Source organism: Rhinolophus sinicus, linkage group LG05 (genome assembly GCF_036562045.2).
Source record: "Rhinolophus sinicus isolate RSC01 linkage group LG05, ASM3656204v1, whole genome shotgun sequence".
Lineage (NCBI taxonomy): Eukaryota > Metazoa > Chordata > Mammalia > Chiroptera > Rhinolophidae > Rhinolophus > Rhinolophus sinicus.
The window spans coordinates 139,110,063-139,132,158 of NC_133755.1; the positions used below are offsets into that span (position 1 = coordinate 139,110,063).

Sequence of the window (22,096 nt, forward strand, 5' to 3'; positions counted from 1 at the left end):
TCCTCTGCAGATAATGCTCTGGTCTCTGTGCTGAAGGCTAAATAATTTCCTCCTCAATGGGTAACTCTTGTTATCGTTCCCAAACACCGCAGAGTACAGTCTTCAAAGGCTTAAGGATGAGAGCAGTTGGGAGGCCAGGATCAATGATGAATCAGCTAATTCCCTCCATAGGCAGGAGATGGTAGGTGACAGTTCCTCAGCCCCAGAAACGAGGCTGTGATTTCTTCCTTCACCCCAGAAATTACCTCAACAGCCTTTCTTCCTCTTTCATTCTGGCCTTTACTTCACTCTCTCTTTCTTTAACCCTCTCTGGCTTTCCCTATATATCTTTTTTATTTCTAAATTAGCTTGTTCTGTTTCATTCCCCACCCACCACCCCCATTTATTTTACTCTTATCTTCCTCTTTCCCTCTTCCTCCCTCGCCATCCTTTCTCCATTCCTTCCAGGGTATTTTCAGTTTTTTTGTTTTTGTTTTTTAATACAGGAATCTCTCCAAAATAGAAGTTTCCTTCCTTGATATACTCTAGGACAGTGCTTTTCAGACTGTAATTCTTGATTTACTAGTGGGTCATGAAATTTATTGTGTAGGCTCCCACACAGTGAAATGAAATAAAACTGAACTGAAACCAACAGAAAGTTGCAGTGCTTGCCCATAGTATATGATTAAGTCTTATTTCATGAAATTTTGTTTCTATGCATAAATACAGCATGTATGTACTGGTTTGCCATGCAAAGTACATTTCTTACTGTGGGGAACAGTTGCAGGTTGGATTTATGTGAATGAACCTTCTCTGGATTCACATGAATTTAAAAACTTAGCTCTGTTCCTGGAATCTAGACACTGAATAAATGTTTGTTGATTGAATGCAAGTATGTGTGAGTGATTCCTGTTGGGAATAATTAGAAAAAGAGAAGACAGGTCAGGAAGAAAAGGGGCCAGGAAGAGATGAGAGAGGTTTCTGTGGTGTGTCCATAGTGGGTAAAAGAAATGCAGACCTTGGGGAATACACTCTCATTACTTACAATGAATTGAGAGCTGGGATGAGCATGCACGGGAGCTACAACTGAAAGTCAAAATGAAAAGCCATTAGGTAGATAAAGTGCATGCCTCTTTGTCTGAATATTATCTAAAATAGCATCTGCATACTATGTTAAACAACATAAGGTCAAAGAAACAGGGTGAATGTGTTGAAACTTTCAGGGAGGACTACCCTGAAAGGTTTCTAGCATATAAGGAATAATAAATATAAATTTAATTGTAGGTACTTATGTTATTAATTTAAGGTATCTAAAATGACTTGGATGTATTTTTTTTTTAATTTAGTGTATTGCCTGTTTTATTTTGATCACTACAGAGCATACCCTCTATGGGAGCTTTCACAGTTCACGTGAGGTGTTACATACCCACTTAATGGGTTTTTTTGTTGTTTTTCGGGAACGTAGATCTCTAAGGTAAGGTATACTTACCTTACTGGTGAGACATTAAAGGCATTCAATGACAGATATTTATTGAATGCTCCTCACTGTGTGCCAGGTTAGGTGCTCACAATACAGAGTGGAATGAGACGTAGTAGCCCGAGTCTGAGGGTTTACACTGCGGGGTGAGTCAGTGATTCCCAGGGCTGGCGAGGTGTGACTGTTTAGCAGAGGAGGTCGTAGGAATACAGGGAGAATCCAAATCAAGCAGAGATTCCTGGGCAGGCTTAACGCTTGGGTAAATTCTAAGGGAAAAATGGAGTTATCTGCTTAAAAAGGCAAGGAGGGCAAAGGGCCGAGGCTCCAGACACCACTTGGGAGACCCATACACAATTCGGTGCCTCATGCCAGGGGATAGTCAAGGAGGATACAAGAGATACAGACAGGAACGGATCAGATGGAGATGCTAAGTGAGAGAGCGTGACCCTTATCCTAAAAGTCTGCTTTAATCAGGGGAGTGACAGGCTTATATTTGCGTTTTAGAAAGTTCACTTCTGGAAATAGCATGGCGAGTAGATTGGAGGCAAGGAAATAAACAACGTATCTGTTGGAAACATCAGGACAAAGTGACTGGAGTACTATTGGCAGCTGAAATCAAGAAAGGGGTTATTTTGTAAATGTAGAATCTGTAGAGCTTGGTAAAAAAAAAAAAAAAAAATGCTCCATCTGCCACATGTAGGTAATGGATTGGGTGTGGGGAACATGTGAGAGCAAGAGTTTTCTAGCTTGGTTGACTAGATAGGGTGGTGGGTCATCAGGAATTGGCAGTACATGACATGAAATTTGGGGGCTAAGGTGGTTCATTTGTGACAGTAATAAGACTTCCGAGATGATTTTTCTGGAGCTCAAGATGTTTTACATTAAAGATAGTGAATAATTTAGTTTTGTTTTCTGCTCTTGATTTAAAAAGCAAGTAAGTGAAATTTCTTAACTTGCTCTGAAGGGGTCCAAGTTAAATAGATTATCATACGTGCTCTTTAAATTTCTTGGAGAGTCATGGTCAGATTACAGGGAAAACAATCCTTTAATTACTGATAGAGAGGAAGAATTTGTTATAGTTCCAAGTGTATTTTTAGCTCATAAAACGCTGTCATGAGCAAGTAGGTTAATCCTGTGGGAACAGGCTTGGAGATCGGCTATCGCCACACGAGGGCTATTACTCATTGGTTCTCTTAGCTCCATACACAAGAGTCACATTTTGTTGTAACTGTTTAACCTTTTGATATTTTGCTACTTTACCAAATTCTGATCATCTTTGTGTATGGAAGGTGAGTGGGATGATGGGGGGCAGACGGCGCATTTATTGAGCCTGTGCTATGTCACCATGGCTTCCTGACAACCTTTTTTTCTTTGCACAATGAAGATGTGTGTCCAGGTATGGTGTGTTCATTGCCATTCTCTTTGACCAAACACGAGTAGTCTTTTCAGTTAAGATACACTTTTGGTTACATGCAAGAGAAAACATTTCAATTTTATATCTAAATATAGCTTTACCGTTCTATAAGTCACTTAGAACCCCTTGGGGTTTTTACACATGGTTTAAAAAGTAAAGTACAAATTCCACTAAGTCCTAATTTGTTTAAAATTCACCAACAGGCTTCAATAGTCTTTAATGTTATATCAGTAATTCTTCATGTTTAATATTGTAATATTACTCTTATTCATTTTCTTCATGGTCTCATGAAGAAATGTGAGGAATACTACCATGGAAATTAATCGCATTATGTCTTCACAATTAAAGGACTGCTCATATTTTATAAACATCCTTATGCTATCCCTCTCAATTTTATGGGAACTGAAAGTCCTTGATAAATAGAACCCACCATGTGGTATTTTTAATCTGAAACAAATCTAAAAAAGACAATGAGTTACTTGAGGCCAGGGCTTATCTGCCTTTGTATCCTCAGGCCTTTGCACAATACCTGGTAACAGTAAGCATTAAATAAATTACACATGAGTAATATTTGATATTCAGTAGTATTACCACTTCTAGGAATGTCATGCAGTAATTAAGTGTGAGGGAAAAAGAGGGAGGGTTAACAAATTGAAGCAAATGGCAAAACAAATAATAAATATGTGTAAGTTGTATTTCACTATAGTTTATTTTCAATTTTAGATGTAGTAACAACTCAGAGATTTTGGCAGGTCTCTCAGGATTTTTTCAAATGATAAAACTACTGCTGTCCTTATTAGTTAATTTATATGTTAATGTTAGTAGGACAAGCTAAAATACAATCATGATTCTTTAAATTTAATTTTTCCAGCTTTATTGAGATATAATTGACTTATAATGTGTAAATTTAAGGTGTACAACGTAATGACTTGATATGTGTATATACTGCAAAATGATTGCCAAAATGAAATTAGCTAACACATCTCTCCCCTAACATAGTGTGTGTGTGTGTGTATGAATGAGGAAAATTTATAAAACCTACTCCCTTAGCAACTTGCAAATATACAATACAATATTATTAACTGTAGCCACCGTGCTGTACATTACGTACCCAGAACTTATTTCTTTTATAACTGGAAGTTTGTACCTTTTGGCCACCTCTACCCATTTCCCCATCTTCTACCCCCTGCCTCTGGTAAGCACCAATCTGTTCTCTGATTCTATTGATTTTTTGTTTTGTTTTGTTTTGTTTTTCGATTCCATGTGTTAGTGAGATCATATGGGATTTATCTTTCTCTGACTTATTTCACTTAGCATAATGCTGTCACAGTCCATCCATTTTGTTGTAAATGCCAAGGTTTCCTACCTTTTTATGGCTGAAAGATATGCCACTACATATATACCATATCTTCTTTATTCATAAATCCATCTCTGGACACTTAGGTTGTTTCCATATCCTGGCTATTGTAAATAATGCTACAATGAACATGAATATGTCATTTGTAAATATGTCATTTGTGAATATGTCATATGTCTTTTCAAGTTAGTGTTTTCGTTTTCTTCAGGTAAATACCCAGAATTGGAATTGCTGCATCATATGATAGTTCTATTTTTAATATTTGGAGGCACCTTCATACTGGCTTCTGTAGTGGTGCACAGTTTACATTACCACCAGCAGTGTACAAGGATTCCCTTTTCTCCACATGTTTGCCAGCACTTGTTACTTCCCATCTTGTTGATAATAGCTATTCTAATAGGTGTTAAGTGGTTTTGATTTGCATCTCCTTGATGAGTAGTGATGTTGAACATCTTTTCATGTTCCTGTTAGCCATTTGTATGTCTTCTTTGGAAGAACATCTATTCAAGTCCTTTGCCCATTTTTTAATTGGATTATTTATTTTTCTTCTATTGAGTGGTATGAGTTCCTTACATATTTTGGATAACTCCTTATCAGACATGTGGTTTGCAAATATTATCTCCCATTCCATAGGTTGCCTTTTCATTTTGTTGATCATTTCTTTTGCTGCACAGAAGGTTTTTAGTTTGATAAAATCCCATCTGTTTATTTTTGGTTTTGTTGCTTATGTTTTTGGTATAATATTCATAAAACCATTGCCAAGACCAATTTCCAAGAGGTTTCCCCTGTTTTCTTTTAGGAGTTGTATGCTCTCAATTCTTACATTTAAGTCTTTAATCTATTTTGAGTTAATTTTTGTGTGTGGTGTAAGATACGGGTTCATTTTCATTCTTTTGTGTGTGTATATCCAGTTTTCCCAGAACCATTTATTGAATAGATTATCTTTTCTCTATCAAGTATTCTTGCCTCCCTTGTCAAATATTATTTGACCATATACGCATGGGTTTATTTCTGGGTCCTCAATTCTGTTCCATTGGTCTGTGTCTTTTTTTATGCCAATACCATACTGTTTTGATTCTTATAGCTTTGTAATATAGTTTGAAATCAGGATGTGTGATGCTTTCAGCTTTGTTCTTCTTTCTCAGGATTGCTTTGGCTATTTGGGATCTTTTGTGTGTCCTTACAAATTTAAGGATTATTTGTTCTGTTTTGTAAAACATGCCATTGGAATCTTGATAGAGTTCATAATTAATAGATTGAAATTAACAGATTACTTGTAATTATAGATTACTTTGGGTAGTATGAACTTTTTAACAGTATTAATTCTTCCAGTCCATGAACACAGAATATCTTTCCATTGATTTATGTCTTCTTCCAATTTCACTCATCAATGTCTTATATTTTTATTATACAGATCTTTCACCTTTTGATAAAGTTATTTCTAAGTACTTTATTGCTTTTTTATATTGTAAATAGGATTGTTTTTTTCATTTCTTTTTCAGATAATTTGTTGTTAGTGTATAGAAGAGCAATTGAATTTTGTTTCTTGATTTTTATATCATGCAAATTTACTGAATTCATTTATTAGTTCTAGCAGTTTTTTTGGTGGAGTCTTTAGAGATTTTCTCCATATAAGATCATGTCATCTGCAAACAGATAATTTCATCCTTTCTGATTTGGATCCCTTTTATTTTTCTTGTCTGATTGTTCTAGCTAGGACTTTCAGTACTATGTTGAATGGAAGTGGTGAGAGTGGGCAACTTTGTAGTGTTCCTGATCTTAGAGGAAAAGCTTTCAGCTTTTCACCATTGAATATGATCTTTGCTGTGGGCTTGTCATATCTTGTTTTTATTATGTTGAGAAATACTTCTTCTATACACAGTTTGTTGAGAGTTTTTATCATGAATGGATGTTGAATTTTTTCAATTTTTTTGCATCTATTGAGGTCATGTGATTTTTATCTCATTTTATTAATGTAGTGTATCACATTTATTGATTTGTATATGTCGAACCATCCTTGCAGCCCAGAGGTGAATCCCACTTGATCATGGTGGATGACCCCTTTAATGTGCTGTTGAAGTTGATTGGCTAGTATTTTGAGAATTTTTGCATCTATATTCATTGAGGATATTGGCCTGTAGTTTTCTTTTCTTGTAATATCCTTATCTGGCTTTGGTATTAGTATAATACGGGCCTCATAAAATGATTTTGAGTCTTTCCTCCTCTTTAGTTCGTTGGAAGAGTTTGAGAAAGATTGGTGTGTTTTTTTTAATTTAAATTTATTGGGGTGACAATTGTTAGTAAAATTACATAGATTTCAGGTGTACAATTCTGTATTACATCATCTATAAATCCCATTGTGTGTTCACTACCCAGAGTCAGTTCTCCTTCCATCACCATACATTTGATCCTCTTTACCCTCATCTCCCACCCCCACTCCCCTTACCCTCTGGTAACCACTAAACTACTGTCTGTGTCTATGAGTTTTTGTTTCTCATTTGTTTGTCTTGTTCTTTTGTTGTTTTTGGTTTATATACCACATATCAGTGAAATCATATGGTTCTCTGCTTTTTCTGTCTGACTTATTTCGCTTAGCATTATACTCTCAAGATCCATCCATGTTGTCATACACTGTTGGTGGGAATAAAAAGATTGGTGTTGTCTTTAAATCTTTGGTAGAATTAATCAGTGAAACTATCTGGTCTTGGGTTTTGTTGGGAGGTTTTTTTTATTACCAATTCAATTTCCTTATTATTAGTCTGTTCAGATTGCTGTTTCTTCATGATTCAGCCTTGAGAGGTTGTAAGTTTTTAGGAATTTATCCAGTTCTTGTAGGTTGTCCAATTTGTTGGTATGTAATTGCTCATCTTGTCTCTTACAATCCTTTGTATTTCTATGGTACCATTTGTAATGTCTCCTCTTTCATTTATAATTTTATTCAATTGGGTCTCTCTCTCTCTCTCTCTCTCTCTCTCTCTCTCTCTCTCTCTCTCTCTCTCTCTCTCGGTTAGTCTAGCTAAAAGTTCATCTTTTTTTTTTTAATCTTTTTAAAGAACCAACCCTTAGTTTGTTAATCTTTTTTAATTTTTTCTGTTCTCTATTTCATTATTTCTGCTATAATCTTTATTATTTTTCTTTCTTCTGTTAACTCTTGGCTTTGTTTGTTCATTTGTGTTGTTACTTGAGGTGTAAGGTTAGGTTTTGTGTTTGTTTTGAGATCTTTTTTTTCTTGATGAATGTGTTCATCTCTATAAACCTTTCTCTTGTAACTATTTTTCCTGCATCCCATAAGTTTTAGTATGTTGTGTTTCTATTCTCATTTGTTTCAAAATATTTTTTACTTCCATTTTAATTAGCATCTTTGCTCCATTGGTTGTTCAGGAGTGTATTGTTTAATTTATGTGAATTTTCCAGCTTTCTCCTGTTATTGATTTCTATATCCATTCCATTATGGTTGGAAAAGATACTTGGTATTATTTTAACCTTCTTGAATTTGTTGAGACTCGTTTTATGGTCCAACATATGATCTATCCTAGAAAACGTTCCATGTCTGCTTGAAAAGCATGTGAGTTCTGCCGCTGTTAGATGGAATGTTCTGTATATACCTGTTAGGTCTAGCTGATCTATAGTGTTCAGATTCTCAGTTTTGTTACTGAATCTCTCTCTGGATGATCTATCTGGTATTGAGAGTGGGCTGTTAAAGTCTCCAATGATTACTGTATTACTGTTTATTTCTCCTTTTAGTTTTGTTAGTATTTGCTTTATATATGTAGGTGCTCCGATATTGGGTGCATATTTACAATTATTATATCTTCTTGATGGATTGACCTCCTTTATCATATGACTTTGTCCTTTTGACCATTAAAGTCTATTTTGTCTGATATAAATATATAGCTACTCATGCTTTCTTTTGGTTATCAGTTTGCTTGAAATACCTTTTTTTTCATCTCTTCATTCTCAGTCTATGTGTTCTGAAAGTTAAAGTGAATTTCTTGTAGGCAGCATATCATTGGATCTTGTTTTTTAATCTATTCAGTCATTCTGTCTTTTGATTATAGAATTTAATCCACTTATATTTAAAGAAATTGATAGGTAAGGACTTATGATTGCCATTATGTTCATTGTTTTCTGTTTTGTAGATCCTTTGTCCCTTGCTTCCTCTCTTGCTGTTTTCCTCTGTAATTTGATGACTTTTTATAGCAGTATACTTTGACTGCTTTATCATAATCTTTTGTGTATCTACTGCAGGTTTTTCCTTTGTGGTTACCATGAGGCTTACATAAAATATCTTATATTTATAACATCCTGTTTTTAGTTGATAACTTCAATAGCATATAGAAACTTCATACTTTTACATCTCCCCCCTTACATTTTAGGGTACTGATACTACCATTTACATCTTTTTTTATATTATGTATTCAATAGCAAATTATTGTAGTTATGGTTATTTTTTAAATTAGTTACTTTTAAACTAGTGAATTACACACCATAATTACAATATCAGAGAATCTGACTTTACTATATATTTACTATTACTGGTGAGAGTTACACATGCATATGTTTTTGTGATATTAATTAGCATCCTTTAGCATTTTTTTTAATCCACTGCACACCAAGCTCTCTGGCCAGACAGGGCCATGAGCTCAGCTCTGAGGATGGAAAGAGTCCCTGGCTGGGATCTCTTTTCAGTTGTAGTTTCAAGGATAAATGTGGTCTGCCAAAATCTGAGTGCTGGTTACTGTAAGACCCTCCCGCTTCTTCATTTCATCTGTCTGATTCTCTGTGGTCAAAACCCAAAGATTTCAGCAGTGATCCCTGTGAGGCGAGACCCAAGTGGACCCCGTGGGACGTGCCCTCCCTGTTCTAGAAGAAAAGAGGAATTGAGACTATTCTGACTTTTTTAACCATTTTGTTTTACTACTGTAAAGCCAAACTGTACTTATAATTGTGTTAGAAGTTCATTAATTAATGTCAAAATAACGTCAATTACTGCTTTTTAAGTGTTGCACATCAAAATAATACTTCTTTAACAATAAAACTCTTTTAGGCTTATTTCAACAGATAAATAGCTAAATTGGTAGTTCCTTTATCAGGATATGTTTTACTCAGATTTTTTGGGGCTTAGTTGTGTTTTGGTGACATCATGCAGATAGAATAGAAACCATGACCTTTTACTAATGGAATATAAACCATCTTATAAAGAGTGTTTTGCAAGCTAATGGAAAGTGGATTTGAGTGGGAAGATTTTTTTTAAATGTAAAAAATTTCATCCTTTGCAACTGAGATCAAACAGTCATAATTTTTTTTTTTAATCATAAGATTCTATGAGTAAGCTACATATAAAACAAAGCAAACCTTTTTAGTGCTTCATGTGTTTGGAAACAACAGCCAAATGAAAATCAGGAAATCCTGGTTTAATTCTAGACATGTTGATTAAGGGATTCCAAGAACTAGTTTCGTATGGGGGGAAATTCTTTTGAAGAACTCTTTTGAATTGCTTCAGCAATTTGGTAGCAGGGAACTGAAAATCAGAAAATCATGGATCATGATGGTGACATAGGTTATTCCCAAATTCAACGTCCCTCAAAGACCAACGAGCAACTCTCCATAGACAAGAGACCATTGTGAAAATCTCAAAACCCAAGAGTGAGACTGACTCACCCCACTGTACCCAAAGAGACTAACAAGGACAGCATTAGAAGAGTAAAGGAGTGACTACATTCTGATCTTACTGTCCTCCCTCCTGACCATCACAGCACTGAATTGAGAGGGTCCCCTGGGCTGATACAGTGATAAAGCTGGGACTCAAATCCATTTCTTTGGTGCTTAAACCCAAAGTCCAATAACATGCTGGCCTGAGTCAGGCAGCTGGAATTTCCCCAACCCATACTCCTACTGGGTGCAGCTAAAAGTGGGGAGCCTCCCCTAGGTAGCATGGACTGTAACGGATAGTGACAGCTAGCAGGTTGTCAGCAAAGGAAGAAAAGGATAAAGATAAAAAGCATGAAGCAATGAGTGTCAAAATGTGGTCTGTGAACTCCTGGGGGTTCCAAGACCCTTTGATTGGGTTTATGAGATCAAAGTAGAGGCGCCAAACTGTACTGGTAGTCATTTTCTTCATTGCTACACACTTATAGCAGAATGAGAGAGAGGGAGCGGAAGGAGGGAGGAAGGGAGGCCAGTTACACACATAGGTCCTTGATGAAGCAGTAAAAATTAACTATCAACCCTTGAATGTATTTCTTTTTCGTATTCTTTGTGACAAAATGGGAAATACATCTAAAACACTTCCACTGCATATCAAAATATGATGGTGTTTCGAGGAAAAGCACTTGTGAAATTGTCTAAGTTGTGAGCTTGAACTCACCCCTTTTTTCACGGAACACCAATTTAAATAATTATGACAAAAAATAAGCGTTTCATTTCAAGAGAAACAATTGATAATATTTGTTAATGATAAATGTGGATATTTCAAGCCAAAATCAGAAAACTTATAGCCATCATAATGAACAATACTGGTGTGATTGGTAATGATGTTAATATTTATTGGGTTTATTATTACTATTTTTAAATGAATTAATAAATATTTACAAAATTTCTCATACAGTAAATATCAGTAGACATAACCCATATAAACCAAAGTTCAATAATGTTTTTAAGTGTGTAAAGGGGCCCTAAGACTAAAAAAGGCCTAGAATATTTAACCATTTATGTCAGTGTGTGGCGCTGAGGTAACCAAGACATTGATACATTATAGCTTTACTCAGTTCTGGCCAGCAGAATGATAGATAGTCTTTTTTTCTTTTTTTTTTTTTTTTAACTTTTATTTATTTTAAGTGTGTTTTTCCAGGACCCATCAGCTCCAAGTCAAGCAGTTGTTTCAATCTAGTTGTGGAGGGCGCGACTCACAGTGGCCCATGCGGGAATCGAACCGGTAACCTTGGTGTTGTGAGCACCACGCTCTAACCAACTGAGCTAACTGGCCGCCCCCAGAACGATATTCTTGACTGGTTGAAGAAATGTTTATTTATTTATTTTTATTGTTTAAAGAATTAAGGCAGCAAATATTTTCTTTTTAAAAAGTTGTTTGAACTTCTTTGGATACTTTCAGCTCCAAATAACAGAACATCTTACCCAATTGATTTGAGCGATAAGATAATTTATAATTTTACTTCACTGAAAGATTGCTGATAGTGCAGGCTCTGGAGTTGGTTGATTCAGGAGCTTCCTGGGATCATAAAGTGTCCAGTTTTTTTCCATGTCTCTGCTCTTTCATCTTCAGACTGGTAGCAAGATGGCCGTAGCAGGTCCAAGTACCACAGTCAGACCCAGTGGTGCCAAAGGGAGAAAAGGAAATTTTCCCTGTGTCTCCTTGTTAGGAGCAAGGAGTCCCAGAACCTGCCTAGCAGACTTTTCAAGCCTCATGGGCCAGGATTGGGTCACATTGCCAGTCCCTGAACTTGTCACTGCCAAGGGCCATGAGCTAGCTGTGATTGGCTTAAAATAATCATTTTGGGGGACATGGATGTGAGAAAGTCACTCACAATGACTTGGTTTTTAAACAGAAAACAGAACAAAATCCTTCCTACTTATCCAGTTAGCTGGAAATGTATTTGCACAGGAGCCCAATAAGAGAGGCAGCATGAATCTGTGGAAAGAAACCCGAGAATCAGGAACCCTGGGGCCTGGTCCCACGTCTGGCATTGTTGAACTATGAGTTCTTCCCTGTCGGGGCCATGTTCCTTCATCTGTAAAATGAGGGCTTGGACAAGAGCACCAGCTGAGACATCCTCTGGCTCGTCAGTTTCTTTTTTCATAGTCTCGCTCCTTCAGGAATACTTAGAATGCTTACTCTACTTGGAAGTCACAGGGAAGGACACACATATGCACCGGGATGCTGCCTGTTTAACCACGACACACATTCTTCCTCCCTCATTCCACACATATTGAAAGCCCAAAGGGGAATAAGATCCAAACTGTTTTTTCACTCGTAGAATAAACTGTTTCATGCCTTCAGCAAAGAGCCCTTGCCACAATGCTCATTAGCAAACAGTTATAATGTGAGAGTTCTCTCTCATCTTATTAAAATTTATTCACAAGTGAGAACACAGACCCAAAGATATATTCTGAAAAATAAAAGTCTTTGTCCTCGGGAAAGATGCACATGGGCTTGGCTGTCCGTGATTGTTGCAGTTCCCTCAGTATCAGAAAGAGTGTGACACAGAGAAGCAGGCTGTTAAGAGAACAGAAAGACAGCCATGGGAAATGAGACCATGGTCTCTGAATACCCCAGGCCACTCTCATGCTTTATTTTTCAGATAAAATGCTTAGAAAGGATTTAGTTTTTTAAACCAAGCTGCTAAATTTTTGGAGACCTTTTCCATGTGCAGTGTTGGTTAATTTTTCATGTCACATGAAGTATAGAGATAACTGGGAGCATTTATCTCAGGAAAGAGAATTAGGAGTCATGTGGTCATTCTCTCAAGTAATATTTGAATCACTATCAGGTGAAGCAGGGATTTTTTTCACTTTGGGGACCAATAAGTAAAATATACAGGGAGGAAGATTTAGGGCCGCTGAAGTGAAAATCTTTCAAATAGTTAGAGCTATCAACAATGGCATGTAGACATTCCATTATGAAAAGTCATGGGTTGTCCTGTTACTGAGAATACTAACGCTGAGGCTGGATAACCTGTCAGCAGTGTTGGGGAGAGTTTCTTCATTGGACTTGATGTTGGACAAGAAGATTTGGAAGGAAGGTCATCTCAAAGATTCTGTAATTATCATTATCACAATCATGGGACATCCGATGATTGGGATCATTAGCAGTTCGAAACAAGAAGTAGGTGATTTGTTTATTCACTAAATATTTTTTAAGCCCCTACTATGCGTCAGGCACTGTTTGAGACATGGAGATATAGTAAAGAACGAGACTGACAAAGTCCCTTAGGAGGTGTATGTTTTAGGGTAGGCAGACAAACATTGAACTAATAAATAAAGCAATTTTACATTAGAATCAATGCCCCAAAGAACACAAACCAGGGTGATGAGAGAGAGTGATCGGGGCAGCTAAAGGTTGGGATCTGTTTTAATTTAAGTTTTGAAGGAAAGTCACTTTGAGGAGTTAACATTGGAGCTGAGACCTGAATGAAAAGGAGGCGCCTGCCGTGAGCTGACTGGGGAAGACTGTTCAAAGCAGGGGGGATGTGCACAAAGACCAGGGCAGGAGCCAGCTTGGCAGGTTGGAGAAGCAAGCAGAAGGCTGAAGGAGAGGCCCAGAGGAATGTGCTGTGGGAAGGAGGCAGGCGGAGTGGGGGCCAGGTCCCTCCGGAGCTTAGCCGGTCTTCTGTCCCCGGGGAAGCCACTGGAGGGTTTTCAGTGGAGTGGCATGCGGTGAGTCACAGCTCTAAAAGATGACTAGGTTCCTTCTGGAGGATGAATTGTAGGGGGCAAAGCTGAAAGCCAAGAGGGAAATAGGAGGACACTCAAGAGAAGTGTGGTTTCGCAGAAGCCAAGAGAAGAACATGTTTCTAGAAAGAAGGAGTGGGCAGCAGTGCTGAATAGAGAAAAATGAACCGGCAAGTTATTGATGGCCGTGATGAGAAAATGTTTATGGATGGTCTCCCACTTGGAGTGAATCTAGGAAGAAATGGGAAGTGAGTAAGAGGACATGGGGAATGGAAACCATTCTTTCAAGAAATGCTGTAAAAGGGTGCAGAAAAATAGGACTGTATCTGGAGAGGAATATGAAATCAAGAAATTCTTTCTAAGATGTGAGTCACTGCAGCAGCTTCCCTGTGCTGACAGGAAGGGGTCTGCAAGAGAGGCCGATGCTGAGGACTCTGGATAAAGAGTGGGTAACTACAGGAGTGAGACCCTCAAAGGGCGCTGTGAATTGACTGCGTTGTATTGACATCCATAATTTCATTGTCTCTGATGTTGATTAGTTCGTTGGGACTTTCTGTGTTAAGGTGAACCATATGAAATTGCCAATATTTTCTGAACCATATGAAATATGAAGTACCAATATTCACACATTTTGACCTATAAAAACAGCAGTGTCCTGTAGTTCTACCTAATAGAATTAGGATTTTCTACTTTAACTTAGACAATTTTAAATTTCTCTCATAGGTCTTTATAATTTATATACATTTTTAGTCTGGAAAAAATCTCAAATTTATCTAAAAGTTGCAACTACAGGACAAAGAACACTCCCTGAAAGCCATTTGAGAGTAAGTTGCAGACCTGATATCCTATCTCTCCTTAACATTCCAGTGGGTATTACGTATAAATAAGAACATTTTCCTACAAAACCACAGTACAGTCTGGTAAAGTCAGGAAGTTAACATCAGTACATTGCTACCAGTTGATCCTCTGATGAAGCTATTGAAACCCCATTCAAGTTTTTTGCCAGTTGTTTCAATAAAATCTTTAATCCCAAAGGGATCTAGTCCAGTATCTCACATTACTTTTAGTTGTCATGTTTCTTTAGTCTCCTTCATTCTGGAATAATTCCCCCATTCTTCCTTGATTTTCATGACCTTGACACTGAAAAATACAGGCCAATTGTTTATAGAATGGCCATCGATTTGGGTTTGTCATGATTATCTTCTGAATCTTGGGCAGTGTGGTAGCCAGCCTTCAGATTGGCCTTACCGCCTGTTATTCACACCCTGTGCAGTCTCCTCCCACATTATACCAGAGTTGATTTTTGTGATCAAGAGCATATAGCAGAAGTGATCAGGTTATGAAAGTGATCTCTTGGATCCCCTGCTCTGGGGGAAGCAAGCTTCCTGTTGTGAGCGGCCCTATGGATAGGCCCAAATGGCAAGGAACTGAAGCATCTCATCAACAGGCAGTGAGAAACTGAGGCCTACCAGCTATGTGAAGTGACCTTGGCAGTGAACGCTTCAGCCCCAGTTAATCTTTGAGGTGACTGTCATCCCAGGCAACATCTTGACTTCAACGTTGTGAGTTACCTTGAACTGGAGCCAGTCCCAGATTCCTGACTCCCAGAAACTGTGACATAATGTTTGTTGGCTTAAGGTACATATGAACAGAGGCAGGACTATCACAGAAGGATGGTGGGTTCTATTCATTGCATCCTATCAGGTGCCACACAATTTCAATTCGTCCCATTACTAACGATCTTTATTTCAATCCCTTGATTAAAGTGGTATTGTATCTTCTGGGTGTTTTCACTGTGAAGTTCCTCTTTCTTTCTTCTTTTAATGAGTGAATATTTTGTGGAAGATGCTTTGAAACTATATAAATATCCCTTACTTCATCAAACTTTCAATTTTTTTCATTGATGTATTTTTCTCAGTATGAGATCTCCGTTTCCTATTTTGTTCAATGGGGAATAATCTGTTTCTATCATTTATTTGGATGCTCAAATTGCCCCAATTTCACCAGCGTCCCTTTAACCTAGCTTCTGTGTTCTTTGGACATGTCCTCATTATTTTTTGAGCACTTCCTTGATTTCTGGCACAAGATGTTCTAAGCTCATCATGTTCTTTGCCTGCCCCAGCCCCAAAATCAGCCATTTCTCTAAGGATCCCTGGTTCCTTTTTAGTGGAAAATGGTATTAAAGCCAAGATCTGGGAACTGGGTGTGCCACTGCCATTGGGGCGTTGCTGCTCCCAGGCCCATTCATAGGACATGTACACATTTACATATGCATATATATGTAAATGTATGCAGACATCTATGTGTAACTATACATATACATATATGTATACACAAGTATATACTGCATAAATATTTAGTATATAACATAAATGTATTTATAAATATAATGTAAATAAACATAGGTAAATATAGATAGATAGATAGATAGATAGATAGATAGATAGATAGATAGATTTAAATCCATAAATTTATACTGATACCAGTAATTGTAGGGTACCCAGCATTTATTCTGTCCTCCCTGTCCATATTAGTGACTTCCTTCTCCAGCAGTGAGAAGCTTGGCTCCTGTTACCCTTATTATATTTATTTATTTGATGAATCCCCCCACACATAACCAGTCTCCCCTCGGCACCGCATCCACCCCTTCCCTCACACAGATGCCCTCCACTCAGGCTCTCACTCCCACCGCAGAGACACCTACCCTCCGGAACGCACTCCTCATCCCTTGGGCTGCAGGTCACCCCACCACATGGATACCCACTCCCGCCTCTCCCTGCTCAGGCTGCCCCACATGGACGCCTCCTCACCCGGCCTGGGCTGCAGTTCCCCACATGCTGTCACCGGCTGTCTCTCCTTGCCCTGCCCCATCTAATAATGGCTTTAGCCTTACTTGTTGGGGGGGAAGCAAGGCTCTATGATTTTATAATGGACATCAGCACTGAAAGGGACGTTCTGCTCCCCCACAGCTGAATCTGTGTTTCTTTTGTAGTAGCAGATTCTAAATGTCTTGTTATACCAGAATATCTTGTTGAAATACAAATCCCAAAGCAAACAAAAGACAACAATAAAAACAGGAAGCAACCAGAGTTTCCCTAGAAAATGGTTAAATATGTAGATTATGGGGAGGCATTCAGTTTTCATTTTGGATTTTGTGGTTACTCTTTAAAGTTTCTATATTTATACTTTTATTTATATTAATAATACTGACATTATGCACCATGTTTTCTTTATAATTTTCTGTATTCAAAACAAAATTAGCAGTATTATTTTCTTTTTAAAGGGATACAAAATACAGAATTCAAAGCCCTATTGCTAGAGATTCTGATTCACTACACCTGGGCTAAGGCCCGGGAACATGTGCTTTATAAAATTCTCCGTTTGGATGTCATGATCAGCCAGGTTGGGGAACCCCTGCTCCACTGAATACCCCACGGAAATCCCTTCAGCAGCTGTCTGGATATCCACTGGCCAGCGCACCCAACACTCTGTCACAGACGACCAGGAAGTTACAGGGTCTTTCTGAAAACTCAGGACAGTTAGGATTTGTTTTGAAGGCTCATGATCCTACTGATAGCTCCTTCCAAGAGATAGTTTTCTTTGATTCTTAGTAAAGGAAAGGCCAACTCTGACAAGATGCAGGTTAAGTACTCTTCAAAACTATCAGGGTCATTCTCACACAAGAAAAAGTTAAAGTTAAGTTTATCACCACCAAACCAATATTACAAGAAATGTTAAAAGGACTTATTTAAGAAGAAAAAAAAAAGATAAAAAATATGAATAATAAAATGGCAATAACTACATATCTATCAATAATTATTTGAAATGTAAATGGACTAAATGCTTCAATCAAAAGACATAGTGTGGCTGAATGGATTAAGAAAACAAGACCCTTACATATGCTGCCTACAAGAGACCCACTTCAGATTGAAAGACACGCACAGACTGAAAGTAAAGGGATGGAAAAAGGTATTTCATGAAAACATAAATGAAAAGGAAAAAAAAAAGATGGGGTAGCAGTCCTTATCCCAGACAAAATAGACTTTAACAGAAAGGCTATTAACAAGAGACAGAGAAAGACCCAGTAATCCCACTTCTGGGTACTTATCCAAACAAACCCAAAATGCTAATTCAAAAAGACATAGGCATACGTATATTCATTGCAGCATTATTTATAGTAGCCAAGATATGGAAGCAAAGTAAGTGTCCATCAGCAGATGAGTAAAGAAGAATGGTCAATATTGCTCAGCCTGAAAAAGAATGAAATCTTGCCATCTGCAACAACGTGAACAAACCTAGAGGGCATTATGCTAAGTGAAATAAGTCAGACAGAGAACGACAAATAACATATGATTCACTTTATGTGGAATCTAAAAAACAATAAATGAACAAACAAAATAGAAACATTCATAGATACAGAGAACATTTTGATGGTTGCCAGATGGGAGGGGGGTTGGGGGGTGAATGAAAAAGGTAAAGGGATTAAGAAGTACAAATTGGTAGTTACAAAATAGTCATGAGGATGTAAAGTACAGCTTAAGGAATAGTCAATAATATTGTAACACGTAACTATGCTGTCAGATGGGTACTAGATTTATTGGGGTGATCACTTAACCAGTTATATAAATGTCTAATCACTATATTGTGCACCTGAAACTAATATAATATTGTATGTCAATTGTAATTGAAAAATAAGAAAATTATTTTTAAAAAATCAGGGTCATCGAAAACAAGAAAAGTGTACTGTCACCGCCATAAGAAACGTAAAGAGACATGTTGACTAAATGTAACATATCCTGGATGGGATCCTGGAGCAGAAAAAGGATATTGGGTCAAAACTAAGTCTGGACTTTAGTTAATAACAATGTGTCAATATCAGCTTGTTAATTGCAACAAATATACCATGCTAATGGAAGATGTTACTAATAGGAGAAAATGGATGTGGGCTATGTGGGAACTCCATCCTCTGCACAATAATTTTATAAATCTAAAGTGGTTCTAAGATTAAAGGTTAGAAAAAAAGATGCAGGGGAGGCCAGATGTCTCAGTTGGTTAGAGCACAAGCTCTCAACAACAGGGTTGCTGGTTCAATTCCTGCATGGAATGGTGGGCTGCACCCTCTGAAACTAAAGATTGAAAACGGCGACTGGACTTGTCGCTGAGCTGCACTCTCCACAACTAGATTGAAGGACAACGACTTGGAGCTGATGGGCCCTGGAGAAACACACTGCTCCCCAATATTCCCCAATAAAAATTAAAAAAAAAAAAAGATGCAGGTTACAAGAGATGTAATGATGTGACATGGTAAACTCAATGGTAGCCCTTTGTGAATCATCCAGGAAAAGGTGAAAATACCTGAATGGGCAAGAAGAAGATAAGTAGGGTGTCATCACCTCCATGTGGGCGATAAGACACATGACCACTACAGTAACCCATTGGTCTGAGGTTTGAAGGAGTGACAGACCTTTGCTGCTGCTGTTGCAGGATATTTGAGTACAGAAGGGACAGATGGCTCCCAGAGGTCACAGTGTAAATGCCCGATAGATGACTGGTTAACCTGGGGGAGAGTCAGGGCTGCACACAGGCAGGGCAAATCGGAGGACTCCAGGCAGTGCGGCTCTGTCTTGCCCTTTGGGAACAGCTGTTAGGTCCCTGATGTGCAGCCCGCCCTTTATTGGCAGAACAGACCTAGTGCTGTGCAGCGTAACCAGTGCCTGAGGTCTGTGGCTCAAAGCTAAGGGTTCTCTCATTAAACAACAGCTGGAATGTTCACCTTACAGCCTACAAAACAATGCAGCCCAGTACTGTTGGCCACTCCCCCAGTGTTTGTAACAAAAACGCAGCTGGAACAGAGAAAAACTGCATTTCATTCTATAACAAGATACTATGTCCTATAGATGGGAGGAAATCCATACGGTTTATAAATTGCACTGTAAATTGGAAGCATTTTACCTGTTTAAAGCCCGAAAATCATTCTGCTTTATTTCTCCAAAACCAAAATTTCTTTTAAAAACACAATTACATTCTCATTTTACAGTTCTCACACAGAATGTAAAACAGTGTCATTCTGCCATACCTGGACCAATGAAGACATTAATGGGTATGGGCAAACATAAAAAGTACCACCATGAACACTCACCTGTGTGCTTTGGTAGACTACCCCTTCCGTCTCCATGGGCAGCAAACATACACACGTACGTGCCCAATGGCTGGAAGTATCCCCTTCCCTCTAGAACCATCTAGGAACCAACCTGGCTGTCTGTTCTGGGTAAAGCAAGAGAGAGCTGGACTTGGCTGTGCTTTGCTCACTGGCTCACAGTGGTAATCAGAGTTCAGTTGCAGAAAACAATCCACTCTAGGTAGATTAAATAGACAGTGATTTATTACAGGATTTTAGGTGGTTTTTCAGAATCACTGAGGGCCAAAGAGACTATAGGCCAAGCTTCCAGGAACAACTCCCAAAACCATATGGCAAACTATCAAAGGGGCTGCTGCATCTGCCTTGATCAGGACGCTATCACAGCAGCTCTGGCTGCAAAACCAGCCATCTCAGCTATAATCAGGAAGCTGCCACTGCAGTGGCCAACTCAAGAATATGTCAGCTTTGCCACAGTCTGCAAAACATATCCTATATCTTGCTTCTTTCCATATGACTCAGTTCCAAATCAAAGCCTCCTGTGAGTACAAGCGGTGAGTAGAATCTAAATCACGTTTTGAACCTGAATTGCAAGGGAGTCTGGGATATTGTTTGCTTTTCAGCTTTTGCATACTAGAAGGTGAGTTCAAATGGATATTTAGAAATCTTGTTGCCCAGTAATCCATGCGTACTCTTCTTGCTATAGGTAGAACCCAGTCCCCACCCCCTACCATAAGTTACTGTATTCCACTCAAAGTCCAGGATCTCTGCATTCTGTGTTAGCCCTCTTTATCTGGTCCAGATGAGGCGGCTTGTAATTTAGTGACCTATAAACAAAAAGACTGACTGTTCCTAATATATAATGGTGGCAAAGGAAAAGGAAAACTGTCATTCACAAAGGAGAGAATGGGAACATACAACTGCCATATGTATTAGCAGTGATCAAATCCCATTAGGCAAGAATGAGGAAAGCACCCTGCTTGGATAGTGGAGTAAGGTACCTGGTATACTAGCCATACTCCCATTAGCTAATGGGAGACGCAATAAAAGTATAGCTGGTAGCCTGTCACTTTTTCATGTCCCTAACTCTACATGTGCTGCTGCCAGAAAGGCACTGCTTAATCAGCCAGATAGGCACTGCTTGATCAGCCAGATGTAGAAGAACTACGGGGACTAAGGGCTCTACCACCTTCTCTCCAGCGCCCCCTCTGGCAAGCTTGTAACAGTTTCTAAGGCTCTAGTGTGTATTGCATTGATCATATATACAGAGGGTGCCAAAAAAATGCATACGTTTTAAGAAAGGAGGAAACTATTAAAATTGTAATAATATATACCGATAACAAAAGATGAATACAAGTCATGTGTATACATTTTTTGGCACCCCAGTATATAACAGTATAAATAAAAAGTTACCTTTTAAGATGTTCCAGGTCCGTCTAAGAAACAGTAAATGTTACAGTGTGTTACCTAGATTTATTGGCTCCAGTATCCTAGACACTCATCAGCTATATACTTCCGTGCCAGTATCTTCACACTAAAATGGGCACTGTACAGTGAGTTCTCATGGATTCATTTGAAGTACATCGCTTTGTGGGGAAGGTTGTAATACATATATACTGCCCTTTCCTCAGCATTGTGTTTAAAAAATGCGTACATGTATATAATAGTGTATATAGCCATAACTACATGTTACCGGTAAATATATCTATTACATACAGTCGTGTGTGTGCACATACATACACTGTTTTTTCATCTAGTGGGTCTGATGACAAATGAGTCTTCAAAAGATAGAGTTTAGCAGTCTTAGGCATTCATTACAACTGCATAAATTTCTTTGCGCTATATTAAGGTCATTGTGTACGTTCTTCTGTAAATAATTGTTCTGTGTTGTTCATGTTGCTTAGGCGTACGTGTAAAATCCTCACCTTTTGTGCGACTGCAGTGCCTTTCACAGCGCCCCTGCAGGCTGAAGGCAGATACGTGTCTAAGAAACACACAGACAGTAAAGGTTTTGCTGTCCTCATGACCAAAATGCTCCCTTGTTCCACTTTTATCAAAATCTTTAAAGACCTAGTCTGCTCTAAGGAGTTGAGATTCCTTGTTGCCGAGCCTTTGAAGGGCCTTCTATGCAGACACAGGAGCTGCAACATTTTCTGTTCCAGCGTCATAGATGATTTCCTTCACTTGCTTCTCATCACCCCTTTTGCTCCTTCTAATTGTGGTTTATGGAGGGCCTGGCATTGTCATCTTCGCTTTAATGGATCCTAACCTGCCTGTGAATTTCCAACCCTCCTTTCAGGGTCAGTGCTGGAGGACAGTTCAGTC

At 38.3% G+C, this 22,096-nt stretch overlaps 1 protein-coding gene and 1 non-coding gene across 2 annotated transcripts in view; one reads left to right on the forward strand and one right to left on the reverse strand.

Moving 5' to 3' along the window:
• The window catches only part of FIG4 (FIG4 phosphoinositide 5-phosphatase), a 103,482-nt gene that overhangs the window by 73,557 nt on the left and 7,829 nt on the right, over positions 1-22,096 (forward strand). The window lies entirely within an intron of this gene.
• Positions 11,139-11,212, reverse strand: TRNAV-CAC (transfer RNA valine (anticodon CAC)). The gene has a single exon. It is a non-coding gene; the product is annotated as a tRNA-Val (tRNA).